The sequence below is a fragment of the Magnolia sinica genome, chromosome 4, assembly GCF_029962835.1.
Source record: "Magnolia sinica isolate HGM2019 chromosome 4, MsV1, whole genome shotgun sequence".
Lineage (NCBI taxonomy): Eukaryota > Viridiplantae > Streptophyta > Magnoliopsida > Magnoliales > Magnoliaceae > Magnolia > Magnolia sinica.
Window position 1 is genome coordinate 110,125,514 of NC_080576.1, and position 16,986 is coordinate 110,142,499.

At 41.5% G+C, this 16,986-nt stretch overlaps 1 pseudogene; it reads right to left on the reverse strand.

The window, feature by feature from the left end:
• Window positions 1–14,113: 14,113 nt before the first annotated feature.
• On the reverse strand, window positions 14,114–16,469 carry LOC131243788 (L-type lectin-domain containing receptor kinase IV.1-like; annotated as a pseudogene).
• Between the last annotated feature and the right edge of the window lie 517 nt (window positions 16,470–16,986).

The following is a 16,986-nucleotide window of genomic DNA, read 5'->3' on the forward strand; positions in this document are numbered from 1 at the left end:
TAGTTTGGGTGTTAGTTAGATGCCATCAACTCGGCTTGGATGCCATCGAAGGATAAGTTTCAATGACATTGAAGCGTGTTTGATGCCAGTGAACTACTCTGCACAATTTACGCAGAGTTGCGTATTTGCGGGCTTTTGTTTCCTATTTTGATTGTGCTTCCTCCAAAGGCTATATATTAGAGTGCAATCGGAATTAGGAGTGTATTGAAGTGTTCTAGGGTTTCCAAATCGTCTAAGGGTTTCAAAGGGTGTAGCAAGGGTGAGATTTGAATTTGTTTGAATCAGGTCAGCTCTATACTTTGTAATTATGCTTTCATAGTGATCATCTATCACTTTGTGCCATCGGTTTTTTTTTTTTTCGAAAGGGTTTTTCCACGTTAAATCGATGTATTCTATTTGTTCTTGCCTGGTGCCATTGGATTGCTATCCTAGATTCATCTCTGTGTGCTTCCGCGGTCCCCCCAACATCACTTTCCGGATTGTTTTCAGTTCCCACAACGAGATGGGGACGCTGATGATGGCATACAACAGTCTGTCGGCGCTGGTGCTAAAATTATGGGGAAGAAGAGGGACGAGTGAGGGATGCACAAGCGGCAGCAACACTTCTCCTGAGATAGATGGACAGTGCGATGATTGAGTACGGCCGGACAAAGTGGCGATGACAGTCACTGCAGTGGCTGGTGATGGACCAAAATAAAATAGGTTGGGGAGAGCGATGGGGCATAGGGTTTTCCCAACTCTAATAACATGTAGAAATTTGGGGTTAATCATTTCTTCTCCTTTACTATTTTCTTCCACTATAAATTTGGGGTTAATTTACAGTGGAGGAAAAAAAACACATACGGTAAAAATATAAACATTGTAGGAAAACATTGTAGGAAGAACCATGCTGTGGTGTGTGTCTACACACACACACACACACACACACACACACACACACACACACACGAATAGCCATTCATTGGATTCCCTAGTGGCATGCCAAGCCATGATCTTAGAGTTTTCAATTCTTCGAAGAACAGCGATTCATCAACCAATGTTTTCACTATTTAGTTAGACACTCTACTCATGCACCAAAAATAAATGTTTAAGAGGGTTCACACATGCAAAATAACAATACTAATAATAAATAAATAATTATATGAGTAGAGTTTCATGATGATTCCGAAGTATACAATTAATACAGGTAGACATTCTACAACATGAGTAGGGTTATACACTCTACTCATGTAAACAACAAGTATGTGGGCCACATATACCAAAAAAGAAAAAGAAAAAAGGTGGTCATCAATCTAAATGGATTGAAATCAATTGAATTGGTCCTGCAGCCTACTAAGATGATGAATACAAAGAAAACAAGAGCTTCAGCCTTGTAAGTGGAGGATAACTCTCAGGACTCCATCCCATAGTATTGTGTATTGTTGGAGAAGAGGAGAGAAAGAAGAGACTTTTTGGACTTGGAATATTGCAAATAGAATGTTTTTAAATATTTTGAATTATGAAAGTAGATATTACAATGCTTTTAATTGTTGGAAGGGAAGATTTTCCTTCTTGTTTTGTTGTTGCCTCCATGTGCATCAACACTCTTTTTATAGACTCTTGAGGAAGAATCTACATCCAAGAGTAAATGCATTACGACTTTCTACAATAAGCATTAAGTACCTAGGAAACTCAAAAAACACTTTCTAAACTAGACTAGGGACATATTCTAAATATCCTAGACACTTTCTAGATAATTTCTAGAAACTTTCTAGACATTTCTCAAATATATATTTTTTATTTTTAAATTATATTTTCAACATGTATCAATCCAATAAAGAAAATAAGTTTTAATACAATTATGTGTGTCTACACATATCTGGACTCTCTACTCAAAACTCACTACCGTACATGAGAACTACACGGACTTGAAAGTAGCTAACAAATATAATTAGAAATAAAAGCAAAAAAAAAAAAAAAAAAAAACTCTCTTAGCTTGAATTAAGAATAACAATGGAAAATGATAGAAGTTTGAGCATTAATGAGCCGGTTGTTGGGAGCCGTTACACAAAACCTTAGGATCTAGCCTCCCAAAAACACTAGAATTATGGGATAATAAAGTAATGAAATAAACCAAAGTACAAACTACACGATACAAGAGATTTGTACGTAGAAAACCCTCAAAGAGGTAAAAACCACGGGACCTCGTCTAGAGCAACAATTCACTATGAAGTAGAACGTTACAATCGATCACAAGCACACACTGCTTAGATCAAACCTTCTTCACTCATGTAGGAGTGGATGAACAATAATAAAATAATGAAAAACGGAGAGATTTCACCGATCACGAGGACGTAGAAGCGCTGAGACGTCGACTATGAAGTAGATCACCTCTACGAGCATAATCTCTCTTCCACAAGTTTTCTCTCTCTTCTTTTTTTTTTCTCTCTCTCAACTTTGATAGCCCTAAACCCTTTAGCAAACCCTTACAAGGCTTTAGGAAACTCTCTTGCATTATCTAGAAAAGCCCAAGAGACCCCTATTTATAGTTTAGGCAACTCCCTTTCGCATCTCTTGTGAAACCGCCTCAAATTTACGCAGTCTGCACCAAATCTAGACTGAATATGCGTAACTTCAACTAGTCGAGCAGGGTCCTTGATGGGTCAAGTGGCACCCTTGATCGGTCGAGCAGACTCCTCGACTAGTCGAGCAGTGCGGAAGAATTGACATAATTAGTCGTTAGACATCGAGTCAAGCCAGGCCTCAACTGGTCGAGCACCACCCTCGATCGGTCGAGCTTGAGGAGAAAATCTCCATCAAATCTCTCCCTTTTTGACTTAGGAGAAATTCATCATCTTCAAGCCAGCCAGGTTTCTACAAATCTCAAACTTGCCCTTGAGCAATGCCTTGGTCATCATGTCTGACCCATTATCGTCCATGTGGACCTTCTCAAGCTGTAACACCTTCTGTTCCAAAGTATTCCTGATCTAGTGATACCGAATCTCTATGTGCTTCGACTTGGAGTGCTGACTTGAATTCTTACTTAAGTGTATAGTAATTTGACTATCACAATAGACCACGTGCTGCTCCTACTTTAGACTAAGTTCCTGTAGGAACCTCTTAATCCAAAGCATCTCTTTATATGCCTCTGTGACCGCAATGTACTCGGCCTCTATCGTTGACAATGCTATGACCTTCTGTAGCTTGCTCTACCAAGAGACCACTCTCCCTGTAAACGAGAACATGAACCCCGATGTAGACTTCCTGGAGTCTGTCACCTGCCATATCTACATCTGTATAGCCCTCTAACACAGGTTTTTCATCACCATAGCATAGGCTCAACCTGGATGAGCCTCTTAAATACTGCAGTATCCACTTCACCATATTATAGGTATGGTTCTAATGCAAGAATTTCATCTCCTCTTGCATAGCTTTCAACCACTCCTCCTTATGTTTGTCGGCTAGGGCCTCAAAATAGTCTTCTGGCTTTCACCCATTAATGAGCATAATGTACTCATGCGGTGAGTACCTCTTGGACAGTTATTTGTCCCTACATAACTTCCTCACTTCTGGCTCAACAGGTGGATCAAGTGGGGGCTGCTCCCCCGGTCCATCTTCTGTAGGAACTCCCTCATCCTCTACACCTTGTTGTACTCCCCCATCATCAGGCACCATGGGAGGAATAACTAAATCCATATCCTCTAGCTCTCCTGAACTAGTCTGTGTCTTTTCTGGCTTACAAATGTCTTCAATACAATGGTCTTCAAAGAAATCCACATCTCTGCTCCTGACGAGCTTCTTCTCAGTCAGATCCCATAATTCGTAGCCAAACTTTTCATCATCGTACCCCAAGAACACGCGTTGCCTGTTCTTCATATCGAGCTTGGACCTCTTGTCCTTTGGTACGTGAACGGATGCCTTACATCCAAACACCCTGAGATGATTGTATGATGGATCTTGTCCAGTCCCCACCTTCTCTGGTACTTCTCCATTCAACGGGGCTGATGAAGACCTGTTTATTAAATACATTGCCGTGTGCATTGCTTCTCCCTAGAATGTCTTAGGCAACTTCACATGGGATAACGTGCATCTGATTCTATCTATAATGGTGTGATTCATTCGCTCAACCACATCATTATGTTGGGGGGCCTCGGGAACAGTCTGTTCATGTCGTATACCCGGGGACTTACAATACTCATGAAAGTCACCGATGTATTCACCACCATTGTCAGTGCGGATGCACTTCAATGATCTACTTGTCTCTCTCTCGACCATAGCATGAAACAATTTAAACACACCAAAGACCTCATCCTTGAATTTCAAAGCATAAATCCAAACCCTCCTAGATGCATCATCTATAAAAGTGACAAAATACAATGCCCCACCCAAGGTTTTTGTCATCATAGGACCACAAACACCAGAATAAACCAAATCTAATGCATGCACTTTATTAACATGAGAAACATATTTTACAAATGAAACTCAATACTGTTTTCCTGATAAACAGTCAATACAGGTTTTGAGAGGTATACCTGTCACATTTGGAAGGAGCTGCTTCTTTACTAGTAGATGAAGCCCTTTTTCACTCATGTGGCCTAGACGCCTGTGCCACATGTCAATACCAGAATCTTCCGCTGCGTTCAACCCACCCTTAAACATACTGACACTTTCCTTGTAAAGAGTGCAACACTTCTTTCCTCTGACCACGATCAATGAACCCTTGATGAGCTTCCAGCGCCCACCAACAAATCGGCTTTCATAACTATCATCATTCAACCTTCCCGTCGACATCAAGTTGAGGCGAAGGTCTGGAATGTGCCTCACATCCCTGAGAACTAATGTGCAGCCCACATCGATCTTCACACAAATATTACAGACCCCTATGATCTTTGATATGCCAGAATTTTCCATCTTCACAGTCCCTAAGTCACCCGACCTGTAGCTTGTGAAGAAATCTCTACGTGGAGTCACATGAAACGAGGCTCCCGAGTCTATCACTTAGTGGGTGTCCCGACTCGTAGCCGTGAGATAAACATCATGATCTGCTAAAAGAATAATTACAATGTCGCCATCTGAAGAGACCGCATTGGAATATGATTCATCTTCTTTCTCCTTTCTTTTTCCTTTCTTGTCATTCTTCTTCTTATGACATTCATGCTTATAATGGCTCTTTGTTGAGTGTCGAATATTGCATATTAGACCCCAGTTATTACCTACTTTTACGAACATGATATTGTTTAATGCCATATTTTAATCATGTTTGTGCTGCAAGGTGAATTTAAGAGCTTGGACTGAAAAGGGGTACTAAAAGCATTGAATTAACACTCCAAAGTCACCAAGGCAAGGGGCAGACTCCAGGGGATCGAGATCGATGAATTTACATGGCCGAGATTCAAGAAAATCACGTGTGTCACACTAGAGAGGCCTGAAAGTCTTTAAGAATTCAAGATTATAGGGTTTCCGTCATTCGATTGGTTTGAAACTTTATATCTAACCTGAGGACCATAAATTAACCGTACATGTCGAAATTTAGCCCTTGAATTCCTTTAGAAGTGGCCCAACGGACAGATCAGCTATCTGGGGCCCACCTGATCTTTGGATATGCTTCAAAATTGGTCTCGGCAGTTGAAATAAGATGAGAAAATGGGTGGACGGATCGGATCTCTCATTAACATCACAGTGGACCCTACCTTGAGTGGAGTGTGCATAGTGCACATGTGCACTAGCTGTGCACTGCAACTCAAAGTCAGGTCAAACTGACTTTGACCTGCAGCAGCTGCCAAAAATGGAAACTTCCGTTTCTTTTGTGTGAAACAGGGGCACTGTTTGAAAGTCGGTGGGCCACCATCATGGCCCACATGGACAATCGAATCCGTCCATCATGAAGATGAGCTTGAGCATATCAAACTTAAGTCGACTATGTGCAACCGTGCACACGCATACACCCACTATAGCAGTCACAAGAAGGCCATTCCACTGCGTTCAAAGCAGTACGACAGATGTGATTCTTTGGGCTACACCAATTTCGGATCAAAAACTTGGTTTTTCGGGCCAAGATTCCACGAGGCAGCTAATGGACGGAGTGGATTTCTTCGTCGACATTGATCATGTACCCCACCACTCGTCAGCGTAAGAGAATTGCGCAAACTGCGTGTATCCGCAAGAAACGGTGCGATTTCATTTCAAAAAGATGGGCCAGGAGCATGGGATGATGATCTTGGACCGTCCAATGAATGCAGCACACGTCCATTACCAGAAAACATAGGATTTTCGATGTTGGAAGGAAGATTTGCATGGTGATGACGATCGAATGAAGGGCCTTACGGGATTAACAGCAGGGAAAACGTAAGCCAAAACAGATTAATCAGGCCAATCCAAACCGTCCAAACCCCTCACATAGGGCAACTGATCATCACTAAGGACTCTAAATGGGATAGATCATCCAATAAGATCCTTCTCTTATGCAAAATCTCAGTCGCGTTTGTGCATTTCTCGCTGTCCAAAACAGAGTTTGCGCAAGAACCTGCGTAGCTTGGAGTCGGTTCTCCAAACCGACCTAGCCACCGCCCAAGGATCGAACCCACTCTCTTCCAGCCTCCCATACACCGTCTTTCACATCTATAAAAGAGAGGGAAGAAAGGGAGAGAAGCATCCATTCTTTAGGACTAGTTTAGAATTTTCTTTATTTCTTTTTTTTATTTTAATTTTGGGGAGTTCCAGCCGCATCATGGTTGGCTAAACCTCTTAGTTAGGGCTAAGAGGTGAAGCTTGTGGCGTGATAGGTGGTATTTTACAGCTTTGATTCATGTTATGAACTGATGTTGATTCTAGTTTGATTAATAGGAATACCTTTAGTTTTTAATGGTTTGTTGTGACTGAAATTACAATAGATCTGCGATAGCTTTGAGTATTTCCTTTGCATTACAGGGTTTGTGAATTTGGGAACCCTGTTGTTCACCATCGTCTCCTGAGCATAGTTGGATGACGGAATCCTTCCTAACATTCATACATCCCTTAGATTAGATGTGAATTGGTTTAATTTTGTTGTTTGCTTTGTCTCATAGGCATGGTTTTGTGATGGAATCAACTTTAATTCTCATACCTTTCATCTCTTTGAAAACTAAATCATAGGAAGTTTAGATTGAGTTTAGTGATAAATCTTCCAACTGGATGAAGATGGGACTTGAAGTCCAGTTGAGTTCATGAATCAAGCGTAGATCTCCCTGATCTCTACAAGTGGATCCTCTGAATCCCTAGTTTCCTTTCTCTGAATTTCTTAAGTTTTAGAGTAATACTTCACCATTATTCCCTCATATTCACTTGATTTAGATTTCATCTTATTCTAGTTCTAATTTTACTTAGTTTCAGATTTCGTACAGGGTTCAGTCCCTTGGGATTCGACCTCGGTATCACCGAGTTTATTACTACATCACAACCCTATACTTGGGGAGTGAACAAGTTTTTGGCTTCTTGCCACAATTCCAGCATTCAACATCATTCCTGGTACTCGACTTGCCTCTTGATTTATCTCAAGCCTTCCTGCCATTTCTGTTCTTTCCTCTCTCCCATTCTCGTGTCATAAGGGTCTCTTACTGAGTAGACCCCAGAGACTTCCTCCTTGTCTCCTTATTGAAAAGACAACTAGTTACCAGTTCCATCGACACATTTCCATCTGACATGAAGTTACTCAGAGACACTACCAATGTCTCCCAACTATCAGGCAATGAGCTAAGCAATATCAAAGCTTGTAATTCATCATCCAGGACCATATTCATAGCGGAGAGCTTGTTTAATATATTCTTGATCTCATTTATGTGTTCGGCTACAGAACCACCATCTTTGAACTTGAAATTCATAAGTCGTCTTATCAGAAAAATCTTATTGTCGGCTGTCTTTCTCTCGTACAACCCTTACAATTTCAGCCATAAGCTAGCGGCTGAGGTATCTGTAGACACATGGTGGATACAGAATCATCCAGCCATTGTCTAATAAACCCTACCGCCTTCCGGTCTAACTTCTTCCAATCATCATTTGACATATCATTTGACTTTGTTGATATGCCTTGAATTGGAGAATACAATCCTTATAATAAAGTAAGTCCTCCATCTTAGTCTTCCATATGGTCTAGTTAGGACCATTGAGACTGATCATCCTTAATGAGCTACCTTCCATACTTCAGAACCGATCTCACTCCGTTCAACTAACCTGAATGCTCTAATACCACTTTTTTGGGAGTCGTTGCACAAAACCTTAGGATCTAGCCTCCTAAAAACATCAGAATTATGGGATAATAAAGCAATGAAATAAATCAAAACACAAACCACACGATATAAGAGATTTTTACGTGGAAAACCCTCAAAGAGGTAAAAACCACTAGACCTCGTCCAGAGCAACAATTCACTATGAAGTAAAATGTTACAATCGATCATAAGCACACACTGCTTAGATCAAACCTTCTTCACTCACGCAGGAGTGAATGAACAATAAGAGAATAATGAAAAATGGAGAGATCTCACTGATCACAAGGATGTAGAAGCGTTGAGACGTCGACTGCAAAGTAAATCACCTTTAAGAGTAGAATCTCCCTTCCACAAGCTTCCTCTCTCTCTCACCTTTAATAGCTCTAAACTCTTTAGCAAATCCTTGCAAAACTTTAGAAAACTCTCTTGCATTACCTAGAAAAGCTCTAGGGACCCTTGTTTATAGTTTAGGCAACTCCCTTTTGCACCTCTTGCAAAATCGCCTCAAATTTACATAGTCCGCACCAAATCTGGACTGAATCTGCGTAACCTCAACTAGTTGAGTAGGGTCCTCGACTGGTCGAGAATTAACACAATTGGTCGCTGGACTTCGAGTCGAGCCAGGCCTCGACTGGTCAAGCATCACCCTTGATCGGTTGAGTGAGGCACTCGATCAGTCGAGCCTGAGGAGAAAATCCCCATCACCGATAACATGTAATTCCAATGACCACAAACTTTAGATAAAAAAAACCAATAGAAGGACACAAATGTTAGTGACAAACACCTTTGGAGTAATAATCACGAGTAATAGAAGTCGGTAATCGATCATGGCAAAGATATAAATATGATGGAGATAGATGGATAGTGACAATAGAATCTCTCTAGAAATCAAAAGAAAAGAACCAACTCTTTAGATGGGCATTGAGAGAATCAAAAATCTTTTTAAAATGAGATAAGATATGAACAACAGCCTAGATGATCTCCAAACATTCAGAATTTGGGCTAAAATATATAGATAGTAATGATTAATTAGTACATCATAACCTGTACAAAAGAACATATATAAGGTTGCCTAGAAAGTCAGAAGTGAGAAGCTTATAAGCCATCATATATCTATACCCAAAATATACAATGGTATGTCAACAATGATAAACTGCCTCTAAAGGAAGCAATCCTGCAATGAAAGCTGAGTAAAGGAAGAAGAAGAAGAAGATGATGATGATGATGATATAACTTCAAAGGACAAGTTCAATTAGGAAAAAAACAGAAGTCACTAGAAACATGAGGACACAAAAAGGATTTTTGTTGGAAAGACAAGAGTTAGTGAACAATTGTCCAGAAAATTTCAAAATTGGCCCTATAAGGAACTATACATGCGGGGAAGATGTGGAGAATTACATGCTTTGATTGTACGACTTTGATCCTATGATAACTTTAGGAACTATACCATGGAGAATTACGTACATCATTGTATTAAGATATACATGCAGGTAAACATGTTCTAACAATACAATAGAAACACATGTTTGATGTTATTCTTAAATCATGGCCCACCTATAGTAAGATCTACTCCGTAGATGGTTTGGATCACCACATAAGTGACCATGTGGTGATGAATAGGCAACGGAAAATGATAGAATCCATTTAAATAAATCTCACTTGGATAAATGCCCTAATGTTTTGGATTGGCTGTTAGCCAAAAAAGTAGTTGTTATTGCTGTTGTTTTAATCTTGATCACTTGATAGATGTGGATGTGCCAGAATTGAATGTGTGGCTCAATTCAAACCGAACAACTATGACCCTAAGCGCCAAAATAGGTAGATACATAGTATATAACCAAGATCAAACAATAAAAATGATCAGGCGATAGTAAAATGATAAGGTTCGTCCTCTGATAATGGGTTACACCTTTGTCTTCCGTATGAAATGACTTCTCAATTCAAACAAATTAGAACAGAATGTAACTTCTTACAATCGGCCACGGAGAGCAGTTGCAGAACACTTTTTTGAATGAAAAGCTTTAATTGGTACTCGAACTGAATCCAGCTTATGAGAGTGGATCCGAATTAGAGTTAAAGTTAACAGTTAGTTAACACTATGGGTTACACTAAGGAATGTAAACATTAGGCAAAAGTAAATGATAACACTACGAAATGTAATTGACTAGCGTAAGGTAAAAAGTTTACGTGAAGGAATGTAAATGATTAATAACTGAGAAGATAATTGAAAGATAATGTTTGATTTGGTTGGTATGAGACTTCTTTTTCTATTACATTCTTTTACCATTTATAATTTTAATTAGATCATCTAAACGTTTCTCACATTCTAACAATTGTTATAATCGTTTCAACACTACATGACTTTCTGGAACTTACCACATATCTTAATAATTACTTTAAGTGTTTTTTTTTTTTTTTCTATTTTGTAATTCTTCACTTGACTACTTAGTGGATGATGTGGTGTTACTCGTTGCGCTCCAACTGTATTACTATACAATCATCTCTGTATAGTATCAAAGATCTTCAGATATACCACGCAAGTCTGTCATAATTACATGCGACCTATTCCGATTTGGGGCTAAAAGACGTTGAGGTCGAATCTTTAAAAAATAAAATAAAATATTCTAAGTCATTTAATATGGATGGTCAAGATTGTTTACACACCAAGGCCACTTATAGCCCACTTTTAGTGCTCTCAGAGCAACGGGGGATCTGACTCTAAGGTGGCGATTAATCTCGTGTTAGGGAAATCTTCTACATCATGTCGCTGGAAACCTTGGGTCTTTAGGATGTCGACGTTGTAGCACAGGGATCCTTCTCCTTCAACCTTGTCAAGAGAGAAGGTAATGATACGGCTGACGTAATGGCGGGATGGGGAGCAAGTGTCAAACATTCTCCGTTTTTTGATAAGGTGAAAGACCTTCCAATGGAGGTGAAGCGGATGCTATCTCTCGACAAAGTCGGATTTGGGTCCCTCAGATCTTACCCTCCAGGGCCCTAGGTTGTTTTTGGTTTTTACTGCGTTCGCTCATTAGGCAATATTATAGCTGATGCCTGATTTTTTTGTGGGCCCACCTGAAAAACCGGTCTGACATCCTCTGTACATATCATCATTGCAAAGTTTCTTTTTTTTTTTTTAGTTGTTTTTTTTCTTTTTTAAAGACCGTACTGTCTTATGATAATAATAATAATAATAAAAATAAATAAATAAAAAACATAAGACATATTCTGATTGAGTTTCAAACTCACCAGCGACAATAGGGCTCAACAGTTGTCATCATCAAGCAAAGCACGAGAAAATGTGAACCTTTCATTGGTGGTGGGTGGGAATCCAAGAGCATTTAAAAATTCTAAACACAAGGAAAAATCTTTCGGAACCTTTGTAAATGTGATTCATACACAGGAATAACATCAGCCAACTAAAGAGATCGAAATAAAATAACACTCATCTCATCCATAGTCTTCGGGGGCAAACTGTACACTGCGAAACTCTATGCACACTAATCTACTACCGTTTTGGGGGAGACGGATTGGCTACTCCCCCTGACACCAGCCCTGTGGCTGGTGGTCGGTGCTCTGTGGGCCCCACCATGATGTATGTGTTTCATTCATTTAGTTCATACATTTTTACAGATAATTTTAGGGATTGATACAAAAAATGATAGGGATATAAATCTTAGGTGGACCACATCACAGGAAAACAATAATGATTGGATATCCACCATTAAATTCCTCCTAAGGCTCACTGTACTGTTTATTTGACATCCAATATGTTGATTAGGTCATAAAGACCTAGATGACGGGAAAAAATAAACATCAGCTTGATCCAAAACTTTTATGCCCCTAAAACGTTTTTGATGGTCAACATTCATTCAACACTGTTTCTGTAATGTGGTCCACTTGAGATTTATATATACCTATTTTTTCTTTCATAATATAAAATGATCTATAAAAATAGATGGACAACATGGATGAAACACATACATCATGGTGGGGCCCACCGAGCACCGACCACCAACCAATGGCTAGTGGCAGGGGGAGTAGTCAATTCGTTTCCCTTTGTGGGCCGTAGGCTAGAATCCCAACATGAACCTCCTTAGATTTCATTTTTGAAATGCGTTGGGTTTCCCACCAATGGTCCATGAACCAGGGCCTGTTTGGCCGGGCAGATCCCATGATATTAGGAGGGATGAGATCAAATTTAAGGTAATGATGGTGGTGTCAGTGGACTGCTGGGAATCCCATGGGATAGACCAATCTCGGGACGGAAATGGAGGGTCTGTTTGGGTCGTCCGTGGGATGTGGGCCATATCCCGGGATCATACACATCAGGCCTATTTGGTTAGCCGTGGGATTGCAGCAATCCCTCCCAATTTTATAGCTCCATCTATTTGGCCAGGCAGATCTCATCCCAGGATTTTGAGTATGTGGTTGACGTGGAGACCCTACTGTTGCAATGGTCTGTTGTGGGCCCCACCCTGTTGTCGTAAGGTTTTCTCCCTCCAACGGTGGCACATACACGGACGCGGATTGTGTCCTACCTTCGCATGGACGATAAGCCGTCAGGGCTGGGCTCTGTGGGGCATCAACAGTGAATGGTGGACGTTCAATGCCCACTTTCTAGTCCACGTAAGCCCTGAAACTGAATCATTTTTTGAATCATACCTTAAAATAATCATATAAAAATGATCAACGGTGTGGATAAATCACTTACATCACGGTGGCCCCCAAAGCGCCACCATTAGGATTAACACGCAGGAGGCAGAAACCCCAACTTCTAGCAGAAATAGAAAAATTAGATCAACACGCAGGTTGCAGAACCACCATTAGGATAGCAGCAACTATGCAATCCCTCAAAATAGAAGTCTAGTTACATGCAGGAGGCACAAGCTCCAATTCGTACCAGAAAATGGCAGTCAAACCGACATGCATGTTGTGGAACCACTGTTAGGATGTCTATAACAGTGAAATTCCTCAATTTAGAAGGCCAGTAACACATGCGGGAGGCAAAAGCCCGATTTTCTATCAAAAATGGAAAGTCGGACCAGCATGCATGAAGAAATCGAAACTTTTAGGAAAGCATCAGGTAAGAAATGCTGAAGGAAATACATACCTCGTCCCGATCTTCACCATCGTCAAGTTACAGTGAGGAAGACGAGCACTGTGGCCCGGTATTTGTACACATACCTGGTGGGAAATACCTTCACGTCAGAAATATTTCTCCTGCCATCTTCCTCTTTCTTCATGACGGCCTGTGCGCCTCCATCCCGTCGTCCATACGACGGGCTGAGAGAAATTTTAATGGGATCGGCTCGAGGACCCAGTGGGATGGCAGCGAATCCCATCGGAATTTCTTACATCCCTCGCCCGTAGACTGAAACAATAACGTGAATCCCGTGGGATAGCTGTCTTCCGCGAGTTATAGAACTACCCAAACAAACCCATGGGATGGACAGGTGGGATATCACAATTCCATCCCTCCTAATTCCACGGGATCTGCATGGCCAAACAGGCCCCAAGTGAACGGTGTGTACCTTCTCTGGGTGTGAGTGGTAAGGAAATAAAATTCTCGGGTTGAACATTTATTCACGGTGATTCAGTCGCTCACTTTGTACAGAGACCCATGTTTCGAGATCCAAATGGTTGATATAATGGGCCTCGAGGCTCAGCGTACATCAACGGTTTCGATCATTGAAAGATAGTCCCTTCGTATTTGAAGCTCATCATATCAACTGTTTGGATCACCTAGAGCTTTATAAAGTCCCTTTTTTTTTTTTTGACAAACATCACTGCAATTTAGATTCCAATCTTCGGAAACCATAAGACATTTAGAAATCTCGATGCATGGGATTACAGTTGATTTTTGTGTGAGGGAAACACTCAATGTGTTTTTGAAGTCCCTGTTTATGAACTCTTTCGAATGAACTTTCCTTGCGTTTCAACAAACGGGTAATAAAGGTCGACCAGAAGAAAAACGTACCACGTCACCCACAGAGCAACCATAACTTCTGCTTTTCAGTCAACGTCTTCCAGCAATGCAACCGGTTCGTTAAAACCTAGCAAACTCACACCATCATGCAACACCTTGCCATCGTCCATCAACGGCCACCAGAGAGGAACGATGCTTGTAACAATGTTGTGCTTGTAAACCCCTGTTCTGAAGAAGAAAGATATGATAAACGTAGTTCATCGGACCCTTCAGAGCCCATTGACAGGATCGCCGCACCAAGACCGTCAGATGAGAGATTAGGTAAAGGTGCATCACGGTTCAAAAACTGCATTACTTCCCCCATGCTTGGCCTTGCAGCCGACAACGGATGCGAACAAAGCAATCCAAGCTTCAACACCAACTCCATCTCCTCCACCTCATACTCACGTCCCAGTTTCGAATCCACCGCTGCCAGAATTGTCCCTCTCCTCCAACATTCCGACACCCATTCAACCAAAATCACCTCATCGTCTGATGATCGGTGATCGATGGGTCTCCTCCCACAAGCAACCTCGAGCATGAAAGCTCCAAATGCAAACACATCAGTGCTTGTGGTAGGCATCCCGGTCCTAGTCAGCTCCGGTGCAATATATCCGAAGGTCCCCGTTACGCGGGTCGTCTGTGGATGAGTCCCATGATCGTACAATCTAGCAAGGCCGAAATCGCCCAATCTACCGTTCATCTCACTATCTAATAAAACATTACTGGCTTTGATGTCTCTGTGAAGGACCACCTGCTCCCATTCCTCATGTAAGTAGAGAAGCCCTGAAGCTACTCCTTTGATTATCTGAAACCGTTGGCACCAGACCAGTATTGAATTCGGATGGTCAAAGAGGAACTTGTCCAGACTTCCATTGGGCATGAAATCATAGACTAATAGGAGCTCTCTCTTTCGCCGGCAATAACCGAGAAGCTGGACCAAGTTCCGGTGACGGAGGCGGCCTAGGCTCACGATCTCAGATATGAATTCCCGCATTCCTTGTTGAGATTCATGAGAGACTTTCTTCACAGCCACTTCCATCTTTGAGGCCGATAACATGCCTCGATAAACCCTACCGAAACCTCCAACCCCCAATAGCTCTCTGTCTGTGAATCCCTTGGTGGCCATGAATAGATCCTTGTACGAGAACCGATGGGGTCCATATTCATGTTCCCAGTCCTCTAGTACATCAGCGAACTTGATCTTCCTTCTCACGATGACACCAATGGCCGAGATGACCGTTAACGTGAAAAATACCACAATTACAGGCAACCCAATTGTTAAAAGCTCCGATTTCTTTTTGGATCCTATCCGTGGAAGCTTAGGAAGGTTCATGGGATCAAGGGCCTTAGCTTGACTGTTCATCTTAAAGCTCCATCCCAAGATGTAATGAGATACCGGAGCTTGTCTGGTTGATGAAGAGAAACCGATATACATGTAGTCTAACACGATGGATGAAAGATCCACCGTCGATGACAAGAGAGGACGATCTGGTTTAGGTGAGTTGATAGGAGATAATGTTACATTGAGTTGGTTTTGGAGACCATTGTATTCTACCCAGACATACATCGGTTCTCCACTTACAAGGCTTAGATTCGTAAACTCACCGCTTATATTACTAAAGTAAGCTGCTGGAGCGGAATTGATGGATTTTAAGCCATTGATGTCGATTCCCACATGGTTGTAATCGATATCACTGAAATCTCGATTAAGGTATGTGTCGAACTCGATGGCAATTATGTGATTCGATGAATCTCCGATGTTACTTGAATTGAAAATGCCCATGTATTGGCCCATTTCAGCACCTGGGATCTCTTTTGAAGGTGAGATAAAAAAGACGGCTCCGTGGCCACTCGTATTCGGAAACTGGGGCACCATCGCAAAGACGAAGTTGGTAGAGAAGGATAGAGTTTTACCTTGTAAAGGTTTGAAGCGAATGGGATTGGGGTAGAAGGCGAGGCCCTTCTTGTTTTGTGTGGAATATGTGAGAAGTAGGAGGCCATCAGATGTGATTTCTGCTTCTCCTTCCAAGCTCATGTCAGTGCCTTGGAATCCGTTGTAAATGAAATCAACGGAATCGCCGTCTCCTTCAGAAGCTGAAACTCTCACGAATAGAAACCACATCAGGAGCTTCGAGATCATGGCTGAAAGCTTACAATGGCTTTTGTGGTCTGTAGATTTTGATGCTATGGTAGCTCTACAGTGAAATGTAGTATCGTTTAAGCGACAGACGCGAGAGCCGGACGCGACTTAGTTGCGACCCCGGATCCAGCTATGTCGGAAACCCAGACCGTGGAACCACCTAGACGTATGCGTCGTATATCTACACCATCCATCCGTTTTTTCAACGCTAGGAATTTCTTTCCCCGATTTTCCCTCTCGTGTGACCCACTTTAGTTTTGGATCCAACGCATTTTTGGTTGCATGTACTAAAATGATCTCTCAAAACGGATGGACGGGGTGGATTTCTCACAAACATCTCGGTGGGGCCCACCCAGCACTTGAAGTTCCTGAGCAAGGATGTGGGCGGGGCCACCGAGATTTTTTTGATAAATCCACCCCGTCCATCCGTTTTGAGAGCTCATTTTAGGACATATGATAAAAAAGAAGGTGGATCCAAAACTTAAGTGGGTCACACGAGAGGAAATAATGTTGATTTTGGATGGTTGAAACATTCTTGCGGCCATAAAAGTTTTGTTTCAGTCAATTTTTTTGGTATTTTCAGTTCATTCCAATGTAAATGACCTTATAAATGGTTTGGATGGCATATAAACATCAAGTGGAGCCTAGAAAGGTTT